Consider the following 20,568-nt stretch of genomic DNA (forward strand, 5'->3'; position numbering starts at 1 on the left):
CATTGCACTCCAGCCTGGGCGACAGAGCAAGACTCCGCCTCAAAAAAAAAAAAAAAAAAGGATGGGCATGTTGGCTCACACCTGTAATCCTAGCACTTTGGGAGGCCGAGGCAGATAGATCACCTGAGGTCAGGAGTTCAAGACCAGTCCGGCCAACATGACAGAACCCCGTCTCTACTAAAAATACAAAAATTAGCTGGGCGTGGTGGTGCATGCCTGTAATCCCAGCTACTTGGGAGGCTAAGGCAGGAGGATTGCTTGAACCCAGGAGGCGGAGGTTGCTGTGAGCCGAGATCGTGCCATTGCACTCCAGCCTGGGCGACAGAGTGAGACTCCATCTCAAAAACAAAGACAAAAAAAACCCCAAACCAAACCAAAACAACAAAAGATGGCCATCCTCCTGTGCCCTTAAACACAGCCTTGGGATTCAGGGAGCAAGAACTTGGGGTTTGGAATCATTGTGGTTATTTAGTGGCCTTGGGTGGCAGGCCTGAGTGCCAGAGGCCACACCTCTAAGAAGGAGAATGTCCCTCTGCCCTCCCAGTAGTGTGGGTGCAGGGCTGATGGCTGAACCAGCATTCATTCCCCTTCATTGAGCCCAGCGCAAAGCAACAAATTCCCTGCCCTTGAGGTGCATAAGTGCGAGGGGAAGATGGACAAAGAGAAAGTAAACAAATGCACAACCCAGACAGTTGCAGGCAGTGACGGATCTCATGCAGGGATGAGACAGAGGCATGGCAGTGGCCAGGTGACAGCCTCAGACAGGGGCGCAGGTGGGCTCCTCCAAGCAGAGTCTGCAAAGGGGGCTCCAGGCAGTGGGGACAGCACATGCCTCAAGGCAGGGAGAATTTGGAGGCTTTGAGGAACAGAAGGCCCCCTGGGGCTGGAGTTTTCCAGAACATAAAAAAAGAAATCAGTTTTCTTATTAGGTTTTCCGGAGGGTAAAAGGAGGTGAGACCTGGCAAATGGTAGCTATCACTCACTCCCCTTCTCAGGTGGAAATAAAATCTCAATTTGGGGGCACACAAACCCAAGGACCATTGATGGCTGGACCAAAAAAAGGTGTGGGTTTTTTTCTTCTCTGCAGTCCCACATGGGTTAGAATCACCCAGGACACTCTTCTAACAGAGTCTTTAATAACAAAAGATGTGTTCGTGTGTGTGTGTAGGCAGATGCGTGCACAGACAAAAACACGTCTGCACATGCATACAGGCACACAGACACGTGCATGTACACGCATCCACATATGTGCAGTGCACACATCAAGAGGAACTTCTCTGTCCAAGGTTCTCTGACAACACCGGAATAAATGTTTCCCTAGCTAATAGGCACAGCATGGATTTTCGTTAAAACCCTGTGTGAGCAGTCAGTAGCTCCAACTGGCCAAGTGAAAAGGTTGTTGCAGCCACAGAAGATGTGGAGAGTGTATGATGGGGGTGGGAAGCCCCGGGGTGGGGATTAGGATGGGCTGGGCCCCCAGAGGCAAGAGGGGGTGTGTGTCCCTGAGGGACACCTGTACAGCCAGGCCTCCAAAAGGGGTACTAGAGGAACCATTCTGGCTGGATAGCAAGAGGGGTTGTCAAACAGGGCACTCACCCTCTCGGGCCTGTTTCCTCACCTGGAAAATTGAGATCACACACCTCCATAAGGCTGCTGGGAGGATTAAGTGAGATTGTGTCTAGGGATTCTGGGAAATGGCGGCCTGAATGGGGCATGGAACCATGTGGCTGCTGGGACGTGGAGCACATGGGGTGTAGGTTAGGCCTTGGGGTCTGTTCAGAGAGCCAGAGATCCAAAGTCTCTCTCATCAATGGGTTGTGTTGCCCTGGGGAGCCCCCAAGACCAGGGACAAGGCCCTGAGATTGGAGAATCCAGGGAGGACTTGGGCATTGGTTCTGTGTAGACTTCAGGGGTTCCTTTCAGCATTAGCCTCAAGACCGCAGGGGCTGGGGAGGGAGCAAGTGGGCGGCTGGGGCTGCTGTGCCCGGCCCTCAAGGCTGGGTGGCGGAGGCCTCTTGCTGAGAAGCACATGCCCACAGGACCTGAGACCCCTGCCTTTTTGCTACCTGTGGGATTCCTACAGCTAGTAAGTTTCCAGCAGCTAGACCTGAATCCCACTGAATAGAAGAGAAAAATAACTGCTCACTTGAGGCTGTCAGAAGCCAGAGAGAAGCACAGTGGGCTGATCCATCAGAATAGCAACTTCCAGAAAATCAGAAACCCAAGTGTATTTGTTTCTTATTGCTGCCATAAAAATATTACCGATTTGGTGGCTTAAAATAGCACTTCTTTTTCTTTTGAGACAGGGTCTCACCCTGTTGCCCAGACTGGAGTGCAATGACACAATCATAGCTCATTGCAGCTTCGAACTCCTAGGCTCAAGTGATCCTCCTCCCTTGGCCTCCCGAGTAGCTGGGACTATAGTCATGCACCATCACGCTCGGCTAATTAAAACAATTTTTTAGTAGAGACGGGGGTCACATTATGTTGCCCAGGCTGGTCTTGAACTCCTGAGCTCAGGCCATCCTCCTGCCTCAGCCTGCCAAGGTGCTGGGATTACAGGCTCAAGCCACCACACCTGGCAACGTATTTATTATCTTGTAGTCACAAATAGGACTGTGTTCCTTCTGAAGCCTCCTGGGGAGAACCTGATTTTTGCCTTTTCTACCTCAGAGGATTCAGAGGTTGAAGCGATGTGGACCACGAAGCAGGGAATGAGGCGCCGACATTCCTTGTGGACCACGAGGTCCCCACATTCCTTGGTTCGTGGTCCACGTCACTCCAACCTCTGAATCAACCTCTCTGACTCCTCCGCTTCCATCCTTTTTTTGGGGGGGGAGTGGGGACAGGGTCTCACTCTGTTACCTAGACTGGAGTGCAGTGGCACAATCTCGGCTCACTGCAACCTCTGCCTTCTGGGTTCAAGTGATTCTCCTGCCTCAGCCTCCTGAGTACCTGGGATTATAGGCACCCGCCACCATGCCTGGCTAATTTTTGTATTTTTCTGGAAGAGATGCGGTATCACTATGTTGGCCAGGCTAGTCTTGAGCTCGTGAGCTCAAGTGATCCGTCTGCCTCAGCCTCTCAAAGTGCTGAGATTATAGGCGTGAGCCACTGTGACTGGCCCTGTTGACAATTTTAAAAGAAGAGATGAAGAGAGGGAAAATATTATAAGTGTTCTTTATAGGTACACACTTCTTTTAAGTAAGAATGATTTTAGCCCCAAATCAAAGGACATGAATTTGCATATAGATATTTATTCGAGCCCCACTATGTGCAGGGCGTGACGTACATCAGTAAAGTTTCATGCAGAGTAAGGGGAGAGATATACATATTAAGCTTAAATTCAAGAAAAGTGGAAATTTACGTTCAACTGTATGATGGTACAACAGTCCTCATTTTAGAAAATAGAACACTGTATTAATTTCATTATTTTTTAAAGCCCAAGTACTGGTTTGCTCCAAAGAATAAAAATAAAAACAAACCAAAAAAAAAACCTTAGGGAAATTCAAGTGAAACCCAAAAATGACTTCCTAGAGCTTTAAGACCTGATTTTCAAACTAAAAATGAAGTGAATGAATTGCAGGAAAGGTTAGTTTTGTTGCAATTTAAATAGTGGCCTAGAAGATGATATCTTGGGAATATCATGAAGCAAAATAACAAAGAAATGCAAATAAAAAACATTCCAGAAACAGAAGCCAAAAGTAAGCAAGTAATACAAGAAAATGTTCTTCAGCACAGAAGAGAACAAAATCTGCAGGTTGAAAGAACTCCCGAACTCCAAGCTGGAAGGAAGGATAAGGAAAATCACACACCACGGTGCATCCCAGTAACATTCACAAACTCCAAGGATTAGGAGAATATCTGGCCTGCTTCTGGGCAGAAAGAACATAACTCTAGTGGAAAAGTCAGCCTGGTGTCGTACCTCTTGGCAACACTGCCAGCAAGGAAACAGAGAACAGAGGGCTCCGACTCACAGACCCTAAGCCTGACAAGGTATTGATCACCTGCCAGATTGAGGACTCGGGGAATATTTAGTTTTGATTGGCCTGACGTGGTAGCTCAGGGCTTTGTAATCGGACTAGCCAGGGTTTGCATCCAGGTCAGCAATGCGACTTTAGATAGGCTTCTTCTCCTCTCTGAGTCTCAGTTTCCTCCTCTGTAAAATGGGATAATAACAGTACTCATCTCCTAGGGCTGTTGTGAGGATTAAATCAGAGTGTGCATTAAGACACATTTGATCTCAGTGGCTCACACCTGTAATTCCAACACTGTGGGAGGCTGAGGCAGGTGGATCACTTGAGCCCAGGAGTTGGAGACTAGGCTGGGCAACATGGTGAAACCGTGTCTCTACAAAAGTACAAAGATTATCTGGGTGTGGTGGTGCACACCTGTATTCCCAGCTACTCAAGAGACTGAAGTGGGAGAATCACTTGAGTCAGGGAGGTTGAGGCTGTAGTCATGCAGTCAGCTGTGTTCACTCCATTGCATTCCAGCCTGGGTGACGGAGCTAGATAGATCCTGTCTCAAAAAAAAAAAAAAAAAAAGATATATGAATAAACAGGTAAAAAATGAATCTGAGCTGTGAGAAGTCAGGATAGAGGAGGGTAGTGACAAGGAGGGAACATTAGGAGTGGGATTGCCAAGTTTAGCCAAAAAAAAAAAAAAAAAAATTACAGAACATCCAGTGAGAGCAGAATTTAAGATAAGTAATTAGGGGACCTCTTGGAAGAACTGGGAATGTTGTGGATCCTGATCTGGGTGTGTTACAGGCTGCACATTTATGATCTGTGCACTTGTCTCTGCACGCTGCATGCCCATAAAAAATTAAATTAATATAATGTGAGCAAGCACATTTTTACTATAAAACAGTTGAACGTGTTACGGAAGATATCGACTAAAACGTCCCCTTCCTATCATGACAACCAAATCCTTTCCAAAAGGAACAGGGTTTGCAGTTTTGTGTGAAGCCTTTCAGATGCTACTTTTTATTCTTTGCTTTTAAAATTGAGATGGCAAAGTGCATGTGTCTTAAGTGTCCAGTGAGATCAGTTTCTACACAGGCGCACACTGTGTAACCACCACCTGGGCCAGGACACAGAACATTTCAGCCCCAGAGCTTTTCCTAGTGTCCCTTCCCAGCCAACCCTTCTGAAAGTCAGTACCTCTTGGCTTCTAGCCCCGTAGATTAGTTTTGCCATTCCAGAACTTCAGCAGATTCCTTCCAGACATTTTAAAAATAAAAATTGTATTTAAGAATTTATTTTAAAAGTGGCAGAGTTCTCCTTTCCCCTGGCCCAGTTTCCCTGATGTTAACACATGTTACATGACCCTAATACATCAGTTACAACAAGGAAACTGATATTGATGCATTACTATTGACCAAACTTCCTGGCTTGATTTGGATTTCACCAGCCTTTCCACCATGGTCCTTTTGCTGTTCCAAGATCTAATCCAGGATATCACATTGCATTTAGCCTTCCCAACTCTCTGTCTCTCTCTCTCTGACACACACACACACACACACACACACAAATATATACTTTTTTCACAATAATGATGTCATACCATGCAAACAGAGATACACATTTTCATGTTAATGGTGTCATAACTCACACACGTGCACACACCCGCCCCAGCCACCTGAATTTTCCCACTCTATGGTGGCCTTGGAGACCTCCTTTGCAGTCCCCACCTCACTGACGGAGGCTGGCGTGGCCTCCACTCAAGCTGAGCCAGGCCGTGCAGCTGGCACATTTAATACAAGCCCAAAGCACCAGGGGTGCCAATGACAACAAAAACCCAACAAACTTCTTTTGGGGGAAATATATATATATATATATATATATATATATATTTTTTTTTTTTTTTTTGATACAGAGTCTTGCTCTGTTGCCCAGGCTGGAATGCAGTGGTGTGATCTCGGCTCACTGCAACCTCTACTTCCCAGGTTCAAGTGATTCTCGTGCCTCAGCCTCCTGAGTAGCTCTGATTACAGACGTGCGCCACCACGCCTGGCTAATTTGTGTACTTTCAGTAGAGATGGGGTTTCACCATGTTGGCCAGGTTGGTCTTGAACTCTTGATATCAGATGATCCACCTGCCTCAGCCTCCCAAAGTGCTGGGATTACAGGCATGAGCCACCGTGCCCGGCCAATTAATGTCTGTTTGTTTGTTTGTTTTTAGGTCAAAATAGCCACCATGGGGAAAAACTCCGAACATGCAAGGATGTTCTCACGCTAGCTGGACCATTAAGTACTGTTTTTATCTTTCATTTGCTGTCGGGTGGTGACAGCGAGCATCTTTTCAGTCTTTGGGGCTTTTAAAGGTTTCAATCCAGCCCTGCTGGAGGCATATTTTAATTCGTTTCTTCTGCAGGGGCTTTTTGCACTTCGGCTCCTGGAATTCAAGTCTAAGCCATTACATCCCATATTGTAAGGGAGAAAGGGAAAGGCTTCTCTATGTGTTTGTCTTATAAAACTCTTCAGCAGCTCACATAAGTATGTATGTTAATATCAGTAGCTTAAAGAGTTAATCTAGTAATGTATTAATATTTAGGACAGAGCCTGGCACAGGAAAGTGTCACATAAGCGCCCACCATGATTTCCAATGGAAGCAAGTAGCACGGTGAGTTAACTTGCCTTGGGGCGTAAGGCCCCTTTAAAGAGGGCGGTGAAGTCAGCCACCTCTTGATAGAACAAAGGCATACCAGGCCCTGCCAGCCCAAAGCCGGGTGGCTGATGGCTTTTGTCACCAAGTGATAGCCTATCTCCTCATGTCAGGGCCCCCAGGCGTCAGTGAGAGCCACCAAGAGGGGAGGGTGGCTTCTCTTGCGAGTCAGATGTAGGTGGACCAGGCCTGTGCCCAGCAAAGATGGGTGAGCCACATAACGGGGCACCCCCTGTGTACACAGCACCACTGGGACAAGCAGCATCAGCTCCCTGTGCCTCAGTTTCCTCATATGTGAAATAGGAACATGTAATAGAGGTCCTTATTTCAAAAAGTTATCATGAGGTTTGAATGAGTTAATTACTGCTTCTAAAGTTCTAGAATACTGCTGGGCATGGTGATGTTCAGTGAATGCCAGCTCTTATTCCAGAGAACTGGCTGGGCACCCATGTCAGTGGAAATGGAGGTAAAAGAAATAACGTGTTCCAGCTGGGCGTGGTGGCTCACGCCTGTAATCCCAGCATTTTGGGAGGCCAAGGCGGGCAGATCACGAGGTCAAGAGATCGAGACCATCCTAGCCAACATGGTGAAATCCCATCTCTACTAAAAATACAAAAATTAGCTGGGCATGGTGGTGCGCACCTGTAGTCCCAGCTACTCAGGAGGCTGAGGCAGGAGAATCACTTGAACTTGGGAGGCGGAGGTTGCAGTGAGCTGAGATTGCACCACTGCACTCCAGCCTGGTGACAGAGCGAGAGTCCGTCTCAAAAAAAGAAAAGAAATAATATGTTCCAATGAAAAGAAAAGAAATAACATGTTCCAATATGAATTCATTTTCTCTCCTCTTCCTCTCCCAAATCCTTTTCCTGTTAATGACGTCACCTCTCTCTTAGGTTCCCAGACCAAAATCCTCAGCCATTTTGATTCTGCCCTACTAGTGACAAAATCTATCTATTCTTCCTCTAAAATGTCTTGCAAATCCATTTCCTCAAGTCCAGCCCCAGCTGTGGCCTAAGGTAGTAGCCCCCAACCGGTTTTGGGCCTCCACTCTCTTGTCTTTATATCTTGCCCTTCACATGCTGAATCCAACTGCTTTCCCCCATACCCCATTCTGATGATGACTTGCACATGCTCTAGAACCCTCAGTGGTTCCCCACTACCCCAGGAGGAAATCTTCCCTCCTTAGCCTGACAGCTAAGATCTTTTATCACTTGACCCTATCCTACCAGAATTATGATTGTAAGCTGGGTTCCAGGTCAGCTCCTCTGCTTCCTTGACTGTGGGGCCCCTGGACAGGTGACTTAACCACCCTAAATCTCAGAGTCTTCACTTGATAAATGGAGAAAACTATCATGCTAGCCTTGGAAGAGTGTCGTTCAAGTGAAGCTAGATAATTGTGATACTAATGATAGCAGCTAACATTTATTGTGCGTTTATCCTGTTCCAAGCCACATCCACATGGTTACTCATGCAATGAGTGTAAATGGCTTTGCACAGCACCAGGCATGGAGTACAGCCACTGTGCGTGAGAGAGTGTATGTGTGTGACTGTATGAGTGTGTGTGACTGTATGAGTGTGTGTGACTGTGACTGTGTGTTTGTGTGAGTGTGTGTGACAGGTGTGTATGTGACTGTGTGAAAGTGTGTGAGTATATGTGTATGAGAGTGTGTCTGTGTAAGTGTATGTTGTGACTGAGTGTATGTATGAGGGTGTGCCACGTGTCTGTGTGAGTGTGAAAGTGTGTGTATATGTGAGTGTGTTAAAGTGTGTGAGAGTATGTGTATAACCGTGTGTGTGATTGTGAGAGTGATTGTGAAAGAGTGTGTATGTGAGAGTGTGTGTGTGTGTGTGTATGAGTGTGTGTGGTTATTACTGGTTGTCTTCCCAGCCTCATATCCTACTCCGGCCCCCACCTCACCCTCCAGCCCGTTATTCAGTGCTCTTAGGGACAGCTGCTCTGAGCTGGCGGAGTAGAAGCTATCATGTATTGAGTGCTCCAGTGGACTGGGGGAGGCAGGCCTGCCCGCCATGGCCACCACCCAGCCACTGCATAGCTTGCCAAGCTGAAGTCCCAAAAGAAATCAAATCACCATCATCCCCCTTCCCTAGAGCTCCCTGCATGTCACGCACTGAGCCATATGCTTTACCCACCTGGGATATAATCCTCACAACACTATGAGGAAGGTACTAATATTAGACCCATTTTCCAGATGAGGAAACTGAGGCTCAGGGAGGAGCAGTCACTCCCCAAGGCCCTACTGCTAGCATCTGGTAGCGCTGGGCTTCGAACTCAGATTGTCGGACTCCTCTGTACACACTTTTCCTCCCCATGGTATTCTGGTTTCAAAGCCGGGGGATCCGGCCCCACCTCTCACCACCCTCCAGGATCCCAGAGCTCGGATCCAGCCTCATCCATCCAGATAGCCCTTCAGTGGCTTTCTCGTCCCTGGTATTTTTAGCCCTCGGTCATCTATCTTGCCTGCACTGGGGACAGCGGCACTCAGACAAGCCCATTTTTACTGGTGCCCTTCAGATGCCCGCGGGCTCAGCTGTCTCGGTGCCTGGCATTCCGGGGGTATTGTTCCTCTCTGTGAGTCCCAGATTCCAGCAACAGCTGCTGCCCCAGGCTCCCCTGCCAGCTTCCCCCTGCCCTCCCCTTGCCCGCCTGCCAGAGCCCCCTTGCTGAAGAACGTGGCACAGTGACAGCCGAACCTGGTCCCGCATGCCTGGGCCCAGAGCTATATAAAGGCCACACTTCTGGCTCATTAGTCATCCGACCTGAGGTTGTCGGGTGAAGGACCTTTCAACGAGTCTTCAGGGCACACCAAGCTCTGCAGGCCCAGGCCCCTGCTCCTCCCCAGCACAGATGCAGGCGTCTGTGGGGCTTCCATGCTGGAGTAGCATGCTCATCCTGGGCTCTATGGAAGTGTGGGGCTGGGTAATTCTTTGTTATGGCAGTGGAGGGTGTCCCGTGCATTACAGTATGTTCAGCCTCATCCTTGGCCTCCACCCAGTAGCAGCCATTAGCAAACCCCCCTCCCAAACTGTGATATCCAAAAATGTCCTCAACATTGCTCACTGCCCTGAGGGGCATACATTATCCCAATTTCAGCACCATCGACATACAGAGCAATTCCTAGGAAGGGAGAGACAGGTTTCCTGCTCGTAGAGTTTGAGGATGGTTTAGGGCTGCCCGAGGCCACCGACCTCCTGAGGTCTCCTGGCTGGGGACCTTGGGGAAGAAGGGACATTTGGAGTTGGGTCTAGGCTAGAATGTCACCTCTGCTGCTTGCTGGCCGGATGACACAGGTCCAGTGGTTCCATTTCCATTTCCATTTTTTTATCTGCGAAACGTGTTGGTTCAGAACACTGACCTCATGGGGGCGCTGTGAGGCCGGCTCGAGATAATTTTGAGCAAAACACGTCGTTCTTCATAAATTCTGTTCCCGGGGGCTAATCTGTGCCTGTTCTCAGATGAAAAGTCAGGATTTTTCCGCTTACTCTTAGGGAAAAGGACAACCCTAAGATCACTGAGTCCCAAATAGTCTTTTTTTTGAGACAAGGTCTTGCTCTGTCACCCAGGCTGGAGCCTCAGCTCACTGCAACCTCTGCCTCCTGGGCTCAAGCAATCTTCCACCTAAGACTTCCAAGTAGCTGGGACTACAGGTGTGCACCACAGCACTCAGCTAATTTTTGTTTGGTTTTTTTTTTTTTTTGAGATGGGGTCTTGCTATGTTGCCCAGGATGGTCTCCTGAGCTCTTCTGGGCTCAAGTGATCCACCCCCCTCAGCCTCCCAAAGTGCTGGGATTACAAGCATGAGCCACCACCCCCGGCCCCAAATACAGTCTTAATTCAGTGTGTAGAATGTGCAGCCCCAAGCGGTCATCATAATTCAGAACCCCTCCCTAGAGTTCATGTCTAGTCTCCAGGCCTGCGGTGAGCACACAGCCACCCAGGGCCACATCCGCACACCCGCTCTCCCGGTCTCTGCTTCCACCTTTGCCACACGGCAGCCAGAGGGACATTAAAGAAAAACAACAACAACAACACCCAGCTCGGTCATCACCACCCACATTTTTTTTTTTGGATGGAGTCTCACTCTGTCGCCCAGGCTGGAGTGTAGTGGCGCCAACTTGGCTCACTGCAACTCCCGCCTCCCAGGTTCAAGCGATTCTCCTGCCTCAGCCTCCTGAGCAGCTGGGATTATAGGTGCCCACCACCACGCCCGGCTAATTTTTGTATTTTTATTAGAGATGGGATTTCACCATGTTGGCCAGGCTGATCTCGAACTCCTGACCTCAGGTGATCCACCTGCCTTGGCGTCCCAAAATGCTGGGATTACAGGCGTGAGCCACTGCACCCAAACACCCGCATGTTTAAATGGCTGCCCACTCTCCTAGGATGCAGACCCTTCCATCTGCCTGGACCCCCTCCATCTCCTCTTTGTCTGGATGGGGGTCTCTCACCTTTGGCACTGCTGACATTGGGGCCAGGTCATTCTTTGCTGTGGGGCTGTTCTGTGTCTTGGAAGATGTTGAACAGCATCCCTGGCCTCTACCCACCAGATGCCACCCAGTCATGACAACCAAAGATGTCTCCAGACATTGCCATGTGCCTCCTGGGAGTTGGGGCAAAACTGTTCTCCCCGAACTTCCAGACTAGGCCCTCCAGCACTGTGTTCCTTTCTCCCTCCCAGTGTTGAACCACAGCTGCATTCTACTTTTTTTGGTCTGATTAGCTGAAGAACACCCAACTTTCTGCTCAGACCATAACTCTACGGGACAGGCACCATGTCTATCTTGCCCACCGCTGCTTCTCCTGCACCCAGTACGGCACCTGGCACATAGCGGGCACTGCATCAGCCCTTGTCGAATGACTGCTGTCTTGTGGCACTTTCTGCATTCTGCTTCATTGTTTGTTAGTCTGTTTCTTCCACTAGAATCTTCTGGGCCAGGGGCCAGGATTCATGCATCTCTGCTGTGCCCTCGGTCCTGGCACATAGTAGGTGATCATGATAGATTTGTTCCATGGCACTGAATTCAACTGAGACCAAAGACGATCCTGGAGTGAGTCCAGGACACATGCCAGAAGGGCCTGAACAACTCTCTGTGCTGTGTCTCCAGGGCTGAAGGCATTGATCCTTGCACACCCACCTTGCTTGCCCAGGCTCTCCAGGCCAGCTAGGTCCCCTCTGGCTAAGAGAGAATGGGGGTGTCAGGCCTCAGGAGAATTTTTTTGAGGTGAGTGTGAACTTTACTCTTTATCCCCTGTCTCCAACCATGTCATAGAGGTCAGGGCTTCAGCTCATCTTCCCTGCCAACTCCACTCAGTAAGAAAGAGTGCTGTGATTGATTAGCAATGTCTGCCATGGACTGAGTGAAGGAAGGGTGACATGTATGCCATTGCCACATGCTATGTATTTGCTATTCCTCCTTCATAGGTGTCCTCTGAGACAGAAAGAAAGTTCTAGGGCCATGCATGGTGAAGAGAATAGGAGAGACTTTTGGGGTGGGGACACACAGTGAAACAGTTTCATTTGCCCCAGGAAAAGCCAGCCAGAAAAAGTTAGGTTGGCCCTGTTCTCTTGGGTGACTTTGGACAAGGGAACAGGAGCCCAAGGGATTAAGGGGGAGGGTGTGCTAATACCTCTGTATCCTCATAGGGGGCCAGGGCATTTTACAAAGGACAAAAATAGATGAGAGAGAAGAAAGACAAAGAGGGATGGCTCATGGAATCCTCTCTGGAATGAAGGTGTGTGGCCAGCAAGGGCCTCGGAGGTGAGTCATGGTTTTACAAAGGGAACAGGCCCCAGGGAGGGTATGGGCTGCCTGGTGCAATGCCCAGACACTGTCCTCAAGGTGAACCAGAGAATATTTAGACAAATGGAGAAAACCAGGATGATTTTAATTTGGAACAGAGAACTGGGACCCTGGATCAGTGAGGAATGTTCTGGGATGCAGGTGATGGAAATCCATTAGCAGCAGCTTAAACCAATGGGGGTTTCGTTTTCTCTCAAGAAGTTGGGGAACAGACAGTTCCAGGGTTGCTCAGCAGCTGGACATGATTGGGGACCCCAGAGTTGTCTCTGTGACTCTGTGGATGTTCCCTCTTGTGGTCCCAAGATGGTGGCAGCAGAGCCAAGTGTCCTGTCCTCACGACACTACGTTCAAAGCAGGAGCTGGGGCGGGGGCGGTGGCGGTGGGGGTGGGGTCAGGTGCAAATGTTTCTTTACTTCTTATGGAGGACAATATCTTCATGGGGAAGCCCCTAGGAGACTTTTCATACATTTCACTGGCCAGAACAAGGTAAGGCGCCCACATCTAGATCAAGTCTGACCTACCTGCTTTGAGATCCAAGGTTCTTTGGCCTAATCCTGAACATAACCAGAGTTCTACTAGCAAGAAAAAAGACAGCAAATGGACTTGGGGTAGGCAATGAATAATGTCTGCTCTACCCACACCCCCAGTAACTGAAGTAATATCTCCCCAATATAGATGGTAGAGCACCCAATATCCTGCAACAAAATGGTTCTATAGGCTGGGCGTGGTGGCTCACGCCTGTAATCCCAGCACTTTGGGAGGCAGAAGTGGGCGAATCATTTGAGGTCAGGAGTTCGAAACCAGCCTGGCCAACATGGTGAAACTCCGTCTCTACTAAAAATACAAAAATTAGCTGGGTGTGGTGGCGCACGCCTGTCATCCCAGCTACTTGGGAGGCTGAGGCAGAAGAAGCTCTTGAACCTGAGAGGCGGAGGTTGCAGTGAACTGAAATGATGCCATTGCACTCCAGCCTGGGCGACAGAGTGAGTCTCTGTCTAAAAAAAAAAAAAAATTTCTATAGCCAACAAGTGAGTCTAGTTCAACAGGTTCCCCAGTTGCAGATCTTCTCAGAGTCTTTAAACAATGATGACTGCTTATTGACTATTTGCCAGCTGCTGTGACCATAGCTACATCTCTATTATCTCATTAAATCCTTATAATAACTCTAAGAGACAGAGGAAATAGAAACTAAGGAAGGGGGCAGAGCCAGGAATTGAACCCAGGACTCTGATTCTAGACTCCTATGCTGTCCTTTTACTACAGAGCAAACATCTACTAAAAGGGACAGGTTATTCTTCTCTGGGGGGGGGGGGATACTGAATTAAGACCGAAAGCCTGGAAACTTCCAGCTTCTCTCTTGCTATTCCTTTCTCCCCGTAGATTGCCCCTGGCTCCTGGGAGAGGAATTCAGATTAAATCTCATGTCTTCGGTGTGGATTCCCAAAATTGAAGTCTGCTCTTTTTAAAATTTTTTTTGGTAACATCTTGTTTTTCTCTTTCAGGGCACTTACCTTAGTTTTTAGTTATTTTCATGTATTTGTGCGTTAGGGACTTGTCTCTTTTACTGTAATATCGGCTCCATAAAGGCTGAGGTTTTTGTCTGTCTTTTTTGCTGCTGTAGCCCCAGCACCCAGAACCGTGGCTGGCACACAGTAAATTCACAGTAAAAATGTTGAGTCAATGAACAATCTTGACTTGGCTAATTGATAGGGTTTGGCTGTGTCCCCACCCAAATTTCATCTCCAATTGTATTCCCCACTTGTCGGAGGAAGGGCCTGGTGGGAGGTGATTGTATCATGGGGGCGGACCTCCCCCTCCCCCTTGCTATTGTCGTGATAGAGCTCTCCTCACTTCTCTGTCTGTCTCTCCTGCCACCATGGAAGAAGGTGCTTGTTTCCCCTTTGCCTTCCGCCATGATTGTAAGTTTCCTGAGGTCTCCCAGTCATACTGCTGGTTAGGCCTGCGAAACTGTGAGTCCATAAAACCTCTTTTCTTCATAAATTACCCAGTCTCAGGTAGTTCTTTATAGCAGTGTGAGAATGGACTAATATACTAATACATTTCCTCTTTCTGAAACTGCATGTGCACATTTGTTAAAAAGTCTGGGTAAAAACTTGTTTTGAAATTCTGGTTTTGTGGGGTGGGTTTGATAAAAGGATACATGCTCACCACAAAACCTGCGAGGAAACCTAGGGAAACCAGAAATTCCAAAAAGAGATCCCTGGGAGTTGGCCTTGAATTGCACCTGGCTTCCATCAAGGTCAGCCTTGGCCTCAACAAGAGAAACCCATTCATTGTGAGACGTGGACTCTGCTTGAATCCGGGTCCTGCAGCTGAGAGAATGGGCTGCATTTTTTTTCTCGGCTCCTCTTCCTCTCTGAAAAGGCCTCCCGCAGATCCATCTGGCTGCCTCACCCCCGATGACCTTTCCATCCTGTTCCTTTCCAAATTCCCAGGTGTACTTGTTTGAAATGTATCTGGCCCAATCGCTGAGCGTCCGCGCTGCATTTCTCCAAACTGCCCAGCAGGGGGCGGTGCTACTTCAGGGCTCCGCGCAGCCACGGCTTCCCGCCGGCGAACGAAGGGCGCGGAATCTGGAGAGGGCGAGGGACATCTTTCCTCCCACCTGTCCCCCGCCAGGCCTGCCAGACCTGTCTCATCCGTGCTGCTGCTTCTGAAAATCAGAAGAGTGAGGATGAAATAAAGTCTTCATAAAGGAAAACCATTTGCTTGTTTAGATTTCATTCATTCATTACTCAAATATTTACTGAGCTCCTACTGTGTGTCAAGCCTTGTTCTATGCCCTGGGAGTCAACAGGGAACAAAACAGACACAAATTCCAATTCCTGCCTTCCTGGAGCATTCCTTCCTGCTGGGGGCCGGTGGGCAGGAGGTCTTAGATGACAAACGTAATAAATAAGCAAACGACCTAGGAGGTTAGAAGTTGATACCTTCTATGGAGCAAAATAGGAAAATAGAACAAGGTAAGAGGGAAGAGAGACAGAGACAAAAAGGAAGAAAGAGAGAGATAAACACGATTTTTTTTTTTTTTTTTTTTTTTTTGAGATGGAGTCTCACTCTGTCGCCAGGCTGGAGTGCAGTGGTGCGATCTCGGCTCACTGCAACCTCTGCCTCCCAGGTTCAAGTGATTCTCCTGCCTCAGCCTCCCGAGTAGCTGAGTCTATAGGTGCATGCCGCCACGCCCAGCTAATTTTTGTATTTTTAGTAGAGACGGGATTTCATCATGTTGACCAGGATGGTCTCGTCTCTTGACCTTGTGATCCGCCCACCTTGGCCTCCCAAAGTGCTGAGATTAGAGGCGTGAGCCATGGTACTCGGCTGATTTTTTTTTAAATATACTTTATTGAGACAGGGTCTCTCTCTGTCACCCAGGCTAGAGTGCAGTGGCACCATCATAGCTCACTGCCGCCTGGAACTCCTGGGCTCAAGCGATCCTCTCACCTTAGCCTTCGAGTAGCTGGGATCACAGATGTGTGCCACCATGCCCAGCTATTTAAAAAAAATTTTTTTAAATATAATGTCTCGTTTTGTTGCCCAGGCTGGTCTTGAACTCCCAGCCTCAAGCCATCCTCCCGCCTTGGCCTTTCAAAGTGCTGGATTACAAGCGTGAGCCACTGTGCACAGCCAAGACGCAATTTTAAATCGAGCGGTCAGGAAGCCTCCTGGAGAAAATAACATTTGAACAAAGACATGAAGAAAGTGGAGAATATTTGGGGAAAAGCATTTCAGGCAGAGGAAAGTGCCAGGGCAGAGGCCCCGAGGTGAGACTGTGCTAGCATGTCATTTAGTTTTTAGTTTTAAAAAGTGCAAAATAATATCCATTTACTGTGGGAAAATTAGACATTAAAAAAATCACTTCCTGTCCCTCTACCCAGAAATAACTGGTAACATGGTGGTGTATGTTTTTGTGTTCTATTTTTAAGCATACACACATACATACGTGTGTGTATATTATATGTATTTTTTTTTGCAAAAATTGGGGTCATACCATCATACGGTTTCATAACCACTTATTTGCCTAATAATATAACAAGGCAATCATTCCATGTCAATAAATATTGATCCACATCATTACTGAAACAGTTGTAGAATGTTCCATCTCACAGATGTTCGGGTTTTATTCAACCATTCCCCCACTAATGGGCACTTAGGTGATCTTCCCAATTATACATAGCGATGCAGCCACCATTCTTGTACAATTTCTACACTGTCTGAGTATCCAATTATTTCCTTAGGATGTGCTTCTAGAGTGGGAATGTTGGAGCAAAGGTTGTGCACTTTGCTCAACAGTCTGTGAGGCCTGTGTGTTTCTCAAGAGGGTTTGGGAGGGTTTCAGGGGGACCCTATAGCAGCCTGAGAATGTTCCATTTGGCAGGAAATCACCTTTTCTGAAGAGAAGCGAGTACCCTACCACATTGCCAGGGCTTGCCTCTGGAGGGCTGGTCGTTTGGGTAATTTTAATTTTCTTCTTTATTCATTTCTTTATTATATTTTCTGTATTGGACGTGCACTGCTTTTTGTATTAATTTTCCTAACAAAAGCAATTTTTCTTGTTATAAAAACCAAACACAAGAGAAGTACATACAGTAGAAAGAAAAGGCCCACATCTCCCCAAAAGTTGCCCGGATTCATTTTGTGTGTCCACCTGCTAGACATGGTTCAGCTCCTGCGTAAGTTTTGTTATGGGAATATTCCCTCAGTAGGAAGAAAATACTGTCATAAAAATAAAAAATTTAAATAAAATTAGTATCATGTTACACGTTAAAGAAACCTCCAAAAGGGCTCATTTAAAACATGATTTCTATTCCTTGCTTTCTTCTTTTTAAAAAAAAAATTATTAATTTTTGATTCTTTTGTAGAGAGAGGGTCTTGCCACTTTGCTCAGGCTGGTCTCAAACTCTTGGGCTCAAGCGATCCCCCAGCCCTGGCCTCCCAAAGTGTTGGGATTACAGGCATGAGCCACTGCTCCTGGCCCTTGCTTTCTTCTCTTAACAAGACAGTTGTCCCTTGGCATAGGTGGAGGATTGGCTGCAGGACCCCTTTGTATACCAAAATCCTTGCATACTCAAGTCCTGCAGTCGGCTTGAAAAAAATCCACGTGTAAGTAGATCTGCATAGTTCAAACCTGTGTTGTTCAAGTGTCAACCGCCTATCTTAGAAATTGTTCCATATAGGGGCACATGGGCTGCCTTGTTCTTTTTTCTTTTTCTTTCTTTCTTTCTTTTTTTTTTTTTTTTTGAGACAGGGTCTTGCTCTGTCATTTAGGCTTGAGTGCAGCGCTGTGATCATAACTCGCTGCGGCCTCGACCTCCTGGGCTCAAGTGATTCTCCTGCCTCAGCCTCTGGAGTAGCTGGGACCACAGGCACGTGCCACCATGGCTGATTTTTTTATTTTTATTTTTTTACTGTTAGAGACAGCGTCTCACTATGTTGCTCAGGCTGGTCTTGAACTACTGGCCTCAAGTGATCCTCCCACCTTGGCCTCCCAAAGTCCTGGGATCACATGCATGAGCCATCATGCCCAGCCTGCCTTGTTCTTTTTAATTGATGCAGCAATTTTCATTATGTAAAGGTCACATGAGTTATTTATTTGATCCCCTATGAATGGATAGCTGGGTTGTTTTGCCATTAAAACAATGATACATGGAACATCTCCATGCTCTAGTCTATGATGAGAGCAGGACCAGGCTGAGCAGGGCTGAGAGGGCCCACGGCCTCCATCAGGCTCACCTCTCAGCTGCATGACTACAGTAGCTCAGCTAGCCTCTCAGAGCCTCAGTTTCCACATCTGCCAAATGGGTACAATCACAGTTCCCACTTCATGGTTTTGTGAAGATTAAGTGGTCAACGTTTCTAAGTGTGTGGCACAGGACTTGGCACATTATACATTCTCAGGACATTGTAACTAATATTTCTGGTGGGTATTTCCGTTATTATTTCATTTCCATGAGTGGCTAGCTTGAGAGAAGTCCAACTGTACCAATTTTACAGGTAAAGAAGTTGAAGAAAAAGGCTACACACAAGCCAGGTCACCTAACCCGTAACCCATGCATGGCAAAGAACATGCCCAGGGCTGCACCATGTTCCCCAGCCCACTAGCGTCTCCCTTGGTGTCATTCCTGGCCTTGATGAAAGACCCCAGAGGGTCAGGATGGGAACTGAGACCTTGGGCCCATCCCTGACTGCTCTGAGCCCCACACTACTTCACCTTCAGAGGAGGGTTTCAGAAGAGCTGGCCTCTGCCCTTTCAGCCTGAGATCCCATCACGACTGACCCAAAACACCGGCGTCCCCTAGAGTGTCAATGTCACATCCTCACTTGAGAACTCCCAGCTCTCCTGGGGGCTGGGGCGGGAGAGCATTGGGGCGGGGCCCCTCCGCCAGCCTCTGTTGCTTGGCTCTGTGGGTGCACGAATGACCTCATTGCCAGGAAAGCTGAGATGTGAGCCCCTGACACCTGCAGGATAGCATCTGTCATTGCCTTGAGCTGAGCTCCTAGCAGATCTCAACACAGAAGGGATGCACAGGGTTGGTTCCTGGGGAGGTGGAGGTGGGAAAGACAGGCAGGGAATTTTCCTTATTAAAAATAGCTGCCTTTCTTTGAGCGCTTCCCATGTGGCAGGCGCTCAGTTAAGCCTTGGTGTAAATTATGCCGTTTAGTCCTCAGGCCAACCTTGAGAGATAGGCACCATTATTACCACCCTCGTTTCACAGATGAGCGCACTGAGGCTAAGTGAGGTGCTGGGACTTGCTCATGGTGAGGGGGGTGGTGGCTGTGGAATGTGCCACTCTCCCTTCAAGAGAGCACCTCTTTCCTCAAGGTGTTGGTGACAGCCCCCAGTGCCACATCTCCAGATTGACATGGTGTCCATTGACTGCTCCCAGCCAATGACTGGGCACAGCCGGGATGGGAGAGCTGGGTCACGCCTGCCCAAGACGGGGACAGGCAACCCTTGCTCTGGGCTCCCCATCAGCCTGGGGACTTTCTCAGAGCTGTACTGCAATCTGAGGCTCCTCCTCCCATCTTTCGTCCTTATCATTCCCCTCTCCATTCCCAGGTGTCAGACCAGCCTCAGGATCTGAAGGCGCTCCCTTCCCCCTCCTACTCTCTCCTCTTTATCCTTTTCATTTTCTTTTCTTTTCTTTCTTTCTTTCTTTTTCTTTTTTTTTCTTTTTTTTGAGATGGTCTTACTCTGTCACCCAGGCTGGAGTTCAGTGGTGCAATCATAGCTCACTGCAGCCTCGACCTCCTGAGCTCAAGTGATCCTCCCATCTCAGCCTCTTAAGTAGCTGGGACTATAGGCGTGTGCTACCATGCCTGGCTAATTTTAAAATTATTATTATTATTATTTTGTAGAGATGGGGTTTTGCCATGTTGCCCAGGCTGGTCTTGAACTCCTGGGCTCAAGTAATCTACCCGTCTTGGCCTCTTAAAGTGCTGGGATTACAGGTGTGAGTCACAGTGCCAGGCCCTTTCATTTTTAAATTTTTTTGTAGAGATGGGGTCTCACTATGTTGCCCAGGCTGGTCTTGAACTCCTGGGTTCAAGCATCCTCCCACCTTGGTCCCTCAAAGCACTGGAATTACAGGCGTGAGCCACCGTGCCTGGCTTCCCCTTCCCTTTATCCTTCATAGGTATCTTCCTCAATAAATCTCTTGCAAGTTCACTTCCACCTTGGTGTCTACTCCCCAGAGGGCTGAACTGGAACTCTGAGGGAACTAGAATTTGAGTTCAAATCTTTCTGAGACCATGGTCTGCACTCTTCATCACTGTGCTATTTGTTAAGCTTAAAGCAAAGGCCTAGGTTTGAGGACTCTCCAGAGAACCAAGAAATGGCCTAGTTAACAACAACAACTATTAACAAGACTGTTTGTCTTCTGCCCTGGCTGAATCAGGTAATGTCATAGGAAGAGTCCTCAGATTAGTGTAAACTTAAGCAAGTCACTTATATTCTGGAAGCCTCAATTTCCCAGCTGTGAAAGGAAGATGGCAATGGTACCTCCCTTGAGGGTTGTTACAAAGATTAAATGAGCATAGAGAAGAATTGCAATAGAGAGA

At 47.9% G+C, this 20,568-nt stretch overlaps 1 long non-coding RNA gene across 1 annotated transcript; it reads left to right on the forward strand.

Annotated features, from left to right (window-relative positions):
- Nucleotides 1-14,363: 14,363 nt before the first annotated feature.
- Nucleotides 14,364-15,211, forward strand: LOC129010248 (uncharacterized). The gene is made up of 2 exons (XR_008492960.1): nucleotides 14,364-14,459; nucleotides 14,946-15,211. It is a non-coding gene; the product is annotated as an uncharacterized LOC129010248 (long non-coding RNA).
- Nucleotides 15,212-20,568: the final 5,357 nt, after the last annotated feature.

The sequence above is a fragment of the Pongo pygmaeus genome, chromosome 10 (genome assembly GCF_028885625.2).
Source record: "Pongo pygmaeus isolate AG05252 chromosome 10, NHGRI_mPonPyg2-v2.0_pri, whole genome shotgun sequence".
NCBI lineage: Eukaryota > Metazoa > Chordata > Mammalia > Primates > Hominidae > Pongo > Pongo pygmaeus.